The sequence below is a fragment of the Lactuca serriola genome, chromosome 4 (assembly GCF_051521515.1).
Source record: "Lactuca serriola cultivar US96UC23 chromosome 4, Lser_US96UC23_V15, whole genome shotgun sequence".
In the NCBI taxonomy this organism is placed as follows: Eukaryota; Viridiplantae; Streptophyta; class Magnoliopsida; order Asterales; family Asteraceae; genus Lactuca; species Lactuca serriola.
This window is the reverse complement of record NC_136411.1, coordinates 97,859,157-97,869,606: the sequence shown is the minus strand read 5'-3', so window position 1 is coordinate 97,869,606 and position 10,450 is coordinate 97,859,157. Positions and strand designations below refer to the sequence as shown.

Here is a 10,450-nt window from a genome sequence, read left to right as displayed (position 1 = left end):
ATTAGCTTTTTTGATTGCTTTTTGTCTCATGATTATGCTTACATCACTAACTTTAATGTTTTTGGAAGTTTAGTTTAATTATCTTGAAGATAAAATCATGAAGTATTCAAAAGCCATGGTTGCATCTTAGCTTTTTGAGGAACGTGTTGATCCATCGGTTGCTTCCCAAGTAATTCATATCTCTATTTTGTTAGAGTTATTCTTTTCTATTTTTATCATCTTTGAAGAGCTTCAACAACATAAATTACATCTCTTGATTACCTATCAGAAAAGTATATTTGTTGTTGGCATGGTTTGTTGTGAAGAAGAACTTCAAAGCAGGTAATATTTGTTGAATCTTTATGCTCTTTTTAGACATCTTTGCCTTTACTGTTGTCGTTTGTTACTTTTTTGAACAGTGTTGAGCATTCTGGAGGTCAACGTGTGCGCCTTGACTTACAGAAACTGGACCAGTTTTCCCTTTTCCCAAGTCAGGTAGATAGTTAAAAAAATGGAAACTGACCAAAAAAACATTTAACATAAACATAATTCGACAGGTGGCAGGTATTGAAGGACATAATCCAAGTGGGCACTATTTAATTGCAACAAAATTTGGTATTGTTGAGGTGGTGATGACTTCCCAGAAAGTCAACCTCCGGGATGAACTAGAAAACATCTGTAAAGCATGCAAATAAAAGTTGAGATAGATGTGTGCATTAAGTTTACCGCACAAGGTTACAAGGTGTTGGTTTCAGATGACCGTATCACTTGGAATGTTAATATTTAATTGCTAGAGACTAGAGAGTTAGAAGTCTTTATGTATTAAATTGATAAAATAAAATTGAATTTTGGATATATCTGGAGGTGTAAAAGTTGAGCTTTATCCAACTCGGAAGGCATGTTAGGCTGGGTTTTACCCATTATTTTGTTTTGTAAAGTGCAAAAACAACTAATAATTCACATGATACAGAAGTATGGTAGTTATCAACACTTGGCTAAGTAGTATGCTTAACTTTTCTCAGTTGGTTTGTAATAATAATGGAAAGACACTCATAAGTTTTTTACTGTTGCTGTTGGCTTTCAGTTTGTAATCAGGAAAAGTGAAGCAGGTTCCAATAGGTTTTCTCTTGCAATTGTAGGCCTTATTTGAGATCCTTGTAACATTTTTGGTCCATGTTCCAAGTAAAAATAACTATTTTCCATCCCTGAGTATAGTAGATTTTTGGCCCCAAAAACCTCAAATAAGGACCAAAACCGCAAAAAAAGGCTATACTCAAAGGACTAAAAATGTAATTTGCTGTTGAATTAACTATTTACAATACTGACCCTGTAAGTATTTCCAGGTGGGTGAACTTGAATGCTATTAAAAGACTCGTACAAGCAGATGCACTTAAGATGGAGATTATTCCAAATCCAAAGGTACTTCTTTTATAGCATCCTACTTTCATTTATTCCTATTAATGTCTTAATAAGAAAAAAAGAAATTATAATTCTTTTTTATAAAAGTTGAACATGTTTAAATAGAAAGATATGAAAGCAAAAAAATAAATGAAAGTATACTGATATTTAAATAATGCGTATTATTCAGTTTACAGGAAGTTGAAGGAATTAAAGTTCTTCAGCTAGAAACAGCAACGGGTGCTGCAATCAAGGTATCATCATCATCTCCATATTCTTCTTTAATTTCCCTTTATTTTTTATATACAAATATTAAATGTTTTACTAATTTTAGTTTAATTTCAATCAGTTTTTCGATAATCCGATTGGAATCAACGTTCCCCGATCTCGATTCCTTCCAGTGAAAGCAAGTTCAGATCTGCTCCTTGTTCAGGTTTGATTATATATATATATATATATATATATATATATATATATATATATATATTAATTATTTATTATATTCTGATCTTTACATGGAAAAAGATGGGTATGTGGTCCGTAATCCAGCTAGGACAGATCCAGCAAACCCTTCAATTGAACTGGGTCCTGAGTTTAAGAAGGTTTTGTTACTTTACTTTCCTTTATTATATTAATTAAAAATAAATTCCATAAACGAAATCAAAGTAGGAATATGTTATAATTGAAATAAAAGTAAAAAAATGTTTTATCAGGTTGGAGAATTCTTGAAGCGTTTCAAGTCCATCCCCAGTATTATCGAGCCGGATAGCTTGAAGGTTTCTGGTGACGTGTGGTTTGGATCTTTAGTTGTTCTCAAGGGTAAAGTGGTCATTGCAGCAAAGTCCGGAGACAAGTTGGAAATCCCTGATAAAGCCATAATTCAAAAAAAGGTCGTTTCTAAATTACAACTATTTTGTATGTTTGTATGATTAAAAAAAATATTTATGAATTATGATTTGATTGTGGGATATGGTGGTTGCAGGAAGTCCATGGTGCTGGTGATATCTAAACAAGTTAGGTTTTGGTAGGAGAGGTTGGTTTACATTACTTGGGTTTTTGTTTTCCCTTTCGGTAATCATAATATTTTGTGTAATATGTGTTTTTATTGTCAGTAGAATAAATCAAGAATTTCGATTTTTATGACACATCACATTCACATGCGGCTTTTTCTTATATATATTAAAAAAAGAAAAAGAAAATATTTGTGCTTGGAATTTATTCATTTAACGACGTCTTTTTTGTCGTCATTTTAATTGCTGAATGGTGGTTTTGTTGTTTTTAGCCCATGGTTTTTGAGTGGATATTTTTCTAGTTCAAAAGTAGAAAGTGAGATGAGGGGGTTAGGTTAGGTACTTAGGCTAAAAGGATTAGGCTACAGGGAGTGGAGGTGTCAATGGAGGTGTTAAGAAAAATGCTAAAGGTGTTACACCACTCCTTATCTTATGCCAATGAGGATGCTAAGAAAGAGATGTCATGAGTATAGCGAGGGGAGAGAGGAGAGAGAGAGAAAGCTGAAAGTATGAAGGTGGATTGAAGTATATCTAGTAAGTGAGGACTGAGGTGACAGGAATAGGATAAAGATGAATCGTATATCATCAGGATAGTTCTCTGGGCAGATACCCAACCAAGGTTGGACATCATTGTCTGACATACCACATCCACAACAGCAGAACATAATGCGTAATAATCGTAGTATGGAGCCTAGTTTTTTCAAGGCTCACCAATTTATATAGGAGAGAATGTAAGTTTCTCATTTACAAACAACTACTGTTTCTTTCCTTTCTCTTTATTATTATTATTATTATTATTATTATTATTATTATTATTATTATTATTATTATTATTATTATTATTATTATTATTATTATTTTCTTAAATTACTTTTTTGTTTTTGTATGCTCTTAGTGCTGACCTAGTTTTAGACTCGATAAGCTTAGGCCTGGTTCAGTTTCCTGTAAGGGCATGTGACTCCCTATTTCATCTCAACACCAAGTGATTATACTTACACCCCCTCCCCTCCTTGTGTTGATTTATTATCCATCATGCCTGGCTGCCTGCTTGGTAGATCTGATCTTTTTGTGTGTCTGTCTAATTTGATCTTTTTCTACTCTTAACGTTTTTAAATCTTCTTCTCCAGCTATGAATTCTTAATGCAGCGACAAAAAACACAAGAGATAGCTCCAAAGAAGGTGATGGACATTATTAGACGCCTAGAAGAAGGCATGTTCAAGACTGCAACCACAAAGGTAAAATCTATTTTTCTTAGCATTGAATTTTGAAAGAATCCATCTAGTTGATAACCGGAAACATATACGACTAAAGTATACAAATTATTATATGTTTTTGGAGGAATACATGAATTTAGATACATTGTAAATAAAAGTTCCATTAGTTATAGTTACATAATTAATGAAATTACTTCACTTGTTAGCCCCACGCAAAAGGAAAAATGAAATTACATCACTTGTTGAGGTAATCTTTATTTGGATTCTGGTAAAATTAAGTCAACTCTAATTTAAATTTTGATTCTAAAGACTAAAACTAGTTTAAATTTTGATGTCAATATGTTAGGATGCATTGACTCAATCAAACTTTGAGAATTATAGCTCAAAAGCTCGTGATTCTCTAAGTAAGTTACCTTTTTACCCTTTGATTCCTTGAAAAACACTCCATGTTTGTTGCCTTCATGCATATCACAAGCATCTGCTCGCCAAGTAAGTTACCTTTTTACCCTTTGACTTTGTTGGTCAAGGTTGTTGACTAATTTCTATGTTGCTTTTTTTGATGCTTAGATAAGTGGTAGAGCAGGGCGTGTGCAACCAGGGGAATGTTTCCAGAGCCATTAGCTGTAAGTTGACTAATTTCTATGTTGCTTTACCCTCAATGTATTTATGATGCTTTTTCAGAATATCAACTACCCGAGCTCTTAAGAACTCCTTTAAATTCTCTTTGTTTGCAAATAATATGTTGGGAAGTTGGAAGCATTGGAGAGTTTTTATCAGCTGCTTTGCATCCTCCAGAGCCATTAGCTGTAAGTGTTATATGTTCTTGATGAATTGAATCTTAATGAATGATTCAAATTGCTAAATGATAGAACTTTAATTTGTTCTAGGTCCAAAATACTTCCATTGGATCCGAAATTAGGGAAAATGATGATAATGGGTGCTTTTTTTTCGTTGCTTTGATCCTATTCTTACAATTGTTGTTGTACTTGGTGTCAGGGATCCTTTTCTTTTGGCTCAAGAGAAGAAAGACGTGAGTAATCCAGCTACTTTCACACAAGGACATTTTGGTCTTTTCCTGATATCTTTTGTATGTCTATTTCACCAAGCTAGTACAACAAAATCTTTTGAATGTCTATTTTAGCAAGCTAGATAAGTCCATATGTTACTCAGTTTTGTTCTTTTTTATTTTTAACATGTGCAGCATAGCGAGACATCAATGTCCTTCAAAACTATGGATGATGGCCAAGTCTTACTCTATGCAGTAAGTATTAAAGAAATAGCAATGCACTTTCATTCATTTGTGTCATAATTCTTTCATAGTTCTCTAGGGATATTTTTCCTTGTGTCATAGAATGATCGGCTCCTATCTTGTTTTTTGATATTTTTACATATTTTTTAAACATATTTCTTTATTGTATTGCATGTTAAGTTACCGAGTATAAAAAAGCTTGCTGATCATGTAGGTGTTCAAAACAATAGAAAATTTTTAAACATATTTCTTTATTGTATTGCATGTTAAGCTACTGAGTATAAAAAAGCTTGCTGATCATGTAGGTGTTCAAAACAACAGAAAATTTTTAAGCATATTTCTTTATTGTATTGAATGTTAAGTTACCGATTTGCCATGTGTAGGTTCTGACAGCTCTAGCAACCTCCTTCCATGCCCTGAAGCCTCTCAAAGTTCCTGCATAAGGTTATTCCTTTAGAAAGGAAATTGTTAAAGGAGAATATAGTCATGGGTTTCTTTTAAGGTTGTACATGTTTTGTTTTCTATAATAAATATTATGCAATATTAGCAATGTGTTACATTTACTTACTATTGGAATGATTATTTGTATTTTACATAATAGTGTAATGAATTATCTTTATTGTTTATGATATTTTATTTTATATTATGAGATTTTTAATGTGTTATTTAGTTTGAAAATTAGTAAATTTATCAAAAATATATAATTTTAAAAATATTGAAAATTATGACACGCAAAAATGCGTGTCTTCTTCCTATATGACATGGGCTTCCTTGATACGCATTGCGTGTCATAAACACGCGTGTCGTAAGGTTACGACATGCAAATGCGTGTCATCTTCCTTTATGACAGGGCCTTCCTTGATACGCAATGCGCGTCATAAATGTGTGTCATAAATGCGTGTCGTCTGTAGACGACGCGTAAAAGCGCGTCCTCTCACTTTAAGACAGGGCCTTCCTTGACGCGCATTTGCGCGTTGTCTAAGCGTTTTACAACGCACAATGAGTGTTGTAAAAGGCTGTTTTTCTAGTAGTGATTGAAAATAACTGGTTTGGAAGCTAGTACACTTCCTTGAATCTGGGGTGATAGTCCCCAAATGTACCTCTCGATCTTCTTGCTCTTTAGAGCAACCATCCCTGGGCAAAGGATTGCTAAATCACTAAACCTATTGGTATAGGTTGTGATGTCCGAGCCTACCATATTAAGGCCCCAAAGTTCCTGCTCTAGCTTTTGTACTTCCCCCCTTGGGCAGTACTCTTGCATTAACATTTGCTTTAGATTCTCCCAGCCCATAGAATTAGCCACTACCAGAATTAGTGACTTGACATGGCCATTCCATCACGTCAGAGCTCTCTCGGAGAATGTACAAGTAGCAAACTTTACCTTGCTCCCTTCTAGACATGCACAGATCTCGAAAACCGCTTTTATTTTCTCTATCCATTGCGATAGAGCCATTATCCCTTCAGATCCATTAAAAGATATGGGCTTGCTATTTGTGAAGTACCTGAAGGTGCAATCCCCTGAACGACTCTGAGGTTGGCCATTCGTAGAGCTATTTATCCCCCCTTCGGACCCATTATTACTCATCTGTGCCATTGCTGCTATCATCGCAGCTGTTACAGCAGCTATTAAAACTACATTATCCATTGATGGAGGTGGTGGTGGTGGAGGTGTTGCGTTGTTGGCACGACATGTAGATCTACTGGGCGACATCGCGCTGGTAAAGAAATAGAATGAAGACCATAAGTCTTTAATAATTAGAAGCCATGTGTTAATAAATTTTCTATTTTCATCAATTTACACTACAAGAAAAACAGCCTTTTACGACGCTCATTGCGCGTCGTAAAACACTCAGACGACGCGCAAATGCGCGTCAAGGAAGGCCCTGTCATAAAGATAGACGACGCGCTTTTGCGCGTCGTCTATAGACGACGTGCATTTACGACGCGCATTTACGACGCGCGTTTACGACGCGCGTTTATGACACACAATGCGTATCAAGGAAGACCTTGTCATAAAGGAAGACGACGCACATTTGCGTGTCGTAACCTTACGACGCGCGTGTTTATGACACACAATGCGTATCAAGGAAGCCCATGTCATAAATGAAGATGACACGCATTTGCGTGTCATAAACTTCAATAACCATTTTCAATATGCATTTACGATGTGCCTTTACGATATTCATTTACGCATAATACAAAAATATGGAAACAAATATATAGCAAAACAGTCAATTTCATTCAATAACATCATGTCAAAAAATTGTAATACATTAATATTAAGGGGATCAGATTGTATATTGTTATTAAGAGGTTTTCTCTAACAATATAACCTAATACTACATTACTATTTAAGGGCACCTTCTTGTTTCAGATATCATGTCAAAAAAATCTTCTATATTATTGGTTTGCCACCTGGTATACTGGGTTGTTGTCCACCGGGCGTGGATGGCAAGTAATGACTTGAACATTAGCTGAAACAAAAAAGAGCTTTTATTAATCACATAATAAAATTTAGCTAACTGATAAAGTTGTTATATAAATATGTTATTAACTAATATTATCAGATCAACATTACAAATAGTAGATAAAAGATATAGCACCTTAGTTATGGTTTGGATTTAACATAAAAAATGATATTTTTAAATATTTAGTGCTAAAATTAAAAATTATCACATGTTGTGTTCCATTCCATGTTCTTTAACTTCCCATTTAGTGCTAAAACTAAAAATAATCACCTGAGCCAATATGCTTTTACATCGTTAAAATTACATCATCATCACCATCAACCTGCAGGCAGCACAACAAATGCAACAATTATCGATTGCATAAAATTAAGCATCTGCTTATGATGAAAGTAGATACCATTTTCACTAAAGAGGTAATAAAAAGAACATTAAGGTAATAAATTTGTTGCATAAATAAATATATAATTAGCCCTTAAGAACATGAAGCCGCAACGACTTTAATCTATAATTCAATACTCACTATGAATTCGGCTATGAAAAATCAGTCAGTCACAGCTAATCTTTGGGGCTAACTGTGAATTTGGCTATGAAAAATCCAATTGTATCATGTGGGCCCGAAGGATCAAACCTCTGGACAAGATCTTCCTCACCAGCTCTCAACCATTCCCTAAAAAAAATTACAAAAAACAAAAACATTACAACTAAAAATCACTACAAACTAAATTATTAATTTTACATGAAACAGATTAATTAGTTCCCAAATAAGAAAGCATGATATAACAAAACTTACTCAAAATATCCATTTGATAATTCACAAAATCAATCCAGGTCCACCTATTCTTGGATCCTACAATCTCATAAAAAGTACATGTTAATAAGAAAAAAAAATAAAGTAGAATGTTGTAATAAAATGAAATAACCAACTAACCTGTTGTGCTAATGAAAGAAACTTGTATGTGCCCAAAGCATAACGAACCAATGCCTCATTTTCCCTTGGATTTATCGTGCATCTAGATTTTTTTATATTATTAATTTTTATCCAATAAAAAAAATTAAATTCATTTATTTTTTTCTTACGTGTCCACCCGGGTGAACCAGCTGAACAGCCTGATCAAACAACCGTTTTTGATACTTCCCATGTCTTCTCAATGATTCCACCATGTACTTAAATAAATCAAATTTTAAAATAAAAAATAAAAATAAAGATTTTTTTAAGAAAAAAAATACCTCTCCAGCAAACAAGCGGGGTCTTAATCCAAGAGCAGAACAAGTGGCATCTAACTTATATGCTTTTATGCTAGTCAACCCCAGTTCTGCAGCTAGATTGTGAATTTCAAGCACCTGGGTAAATTATTTTTTTAAAAAAAGAAATAAATATGGATATATGAAAAGATATATAATGTAGTAAGAGGATTTTACCATGTCATGAGACCTATCAACTGTAATAACCTCTCCTTTATCTTTCATAAGGGAAGCAATTGCAGTTGTTTTTCCACCAGGGGCAGCACACATGTCTAATATTCTTTCTCCCTCTTGTGGATCTATAAATATATGAATTGCTAGAATTACCCCTTGTTGACAATCAGAAAGAAGAAAACAAAGATGTATATATGTAGACATACCTAAGACATGTGCAGTGATGATGCTTGACACGTTTTGAAGAAATATGTCCCCCTTCAACACATTTGTATGTAGTAATTTTTTATTAATGAATTTCAAAAGAACTTAGGGTAAAACCGTAAAAGAAAAATAAAAAATGTATACCATTAAAAGATGTTAATTTAAAAACTCTATCAGTCATATCCACAACAAGACTTGATAATCCATGAAACATTCCTGCCCTTGACATGGTTGTGGTTCCTTGACCAATATATAATCCATCTCTTGCAAGATATTGAGGATCTACGACAGATATATAACAAGTGTTATAATTTATTTATAGAGAAGTAAAAGTAAGTAAGTTGAATGAAGAGAGAGAGAGAGAGAGAGAGAGAGAGAGAGACCTGTTTTGAGTCCTTGTAGGACAATGCCACGTGTGATTCCAATAGCCCATCCATTATCACGACTAGGCTGTTCAACACCAACTGAAACTGCAACTAAATCCCCTTTCTCAACATGAGCACTGCATGCTAATATACCTGGAACATATACCTACACAAATATCACAATCAAACATCAAAATCTGAACACTTTCTAGTGTACCTAATCAATCATGTTGCACATTAATAATAAAGCTAATAGTATTTCTCATGGTCATAACATACTCCTTAGACTATTTAGTCACTAAAGTCCAATAAACCCATAAACGAGAATAAGAGAAAGATGACAAGAAAAAGGAAAAGAGAACGCAGCTGCAAGAAGAATGAAAATTAAAAATTGGGTACCAAGTGAATGTTAACCATTCATAAAAGAAGAAACATAATATAAGATTACAAGCCCGAATGAAAAACAAACATGATTGATAGAATGTGTGATCATTTGAATTAGGATGATGATGATGATGACAAAATGATTAATATAACAATTTCAACTGTTGCTTACCTGAGCACCTCGAAGAACTGCCTCTACACACTTACAGATGACAATTATCTCCTTACGAGGTCTGTCTTGCTGATAATCATACTGAATATCATCTGGGCCTGAACCCTTCACAAATACAACATAGTCTAGCCCAGGTATTTGACTCTTTAAAACACTTAGGGATTCTATATCACCATTCTTTACAGTATCTTGCAGCCTCTTATCGAATTGAATTTCCAGAATCTTCTCATTGACAGCTTCAGTTGTTGTGTTCAGTGTGTTTACACGTATACAAATCATGAGAAAGCCAGCAAGAAAAGAAAACATATGTCTAGTGTTGGCATCGATAAAAGATATAATATGATCAACTTTATATCATCAGAAGTAGTTTTTAAGATAGTATTGTTTCCATTACAGGCATCTTTAGCAGCTGCGCAGCAACATCTATGGCTAAAAGTACCCTTCTAAGCAACCCTATAGCTGCAGCAACATCTATGGCTAAAAGTTGGGTACCCTGCAACACATCCTGTTCATAAAAACATAATATGATGAGTCACCGAGGGTAATATTGTCATTTGAGTGAGGAGGAAAGGAGTTAACGAATTATTATT

At 33.9% G+C, this 10,450-nt stretch overlaps 1 pseudogene; it reads right to left on the bottom strand.

The window, feature by feature from the left end:
- Positions 1 to 7,874: 7,874 nt before the first annotated feature.
- Positions 7,875 to 10,166, bottom strand: LOC145098648 (rRNA (cytosine-C(5))-methyltransferase NOP2C-like; annotated as a pseudogene).
- Positions 10,167 to 10,450: the final 284 nt, after the last annotated feature.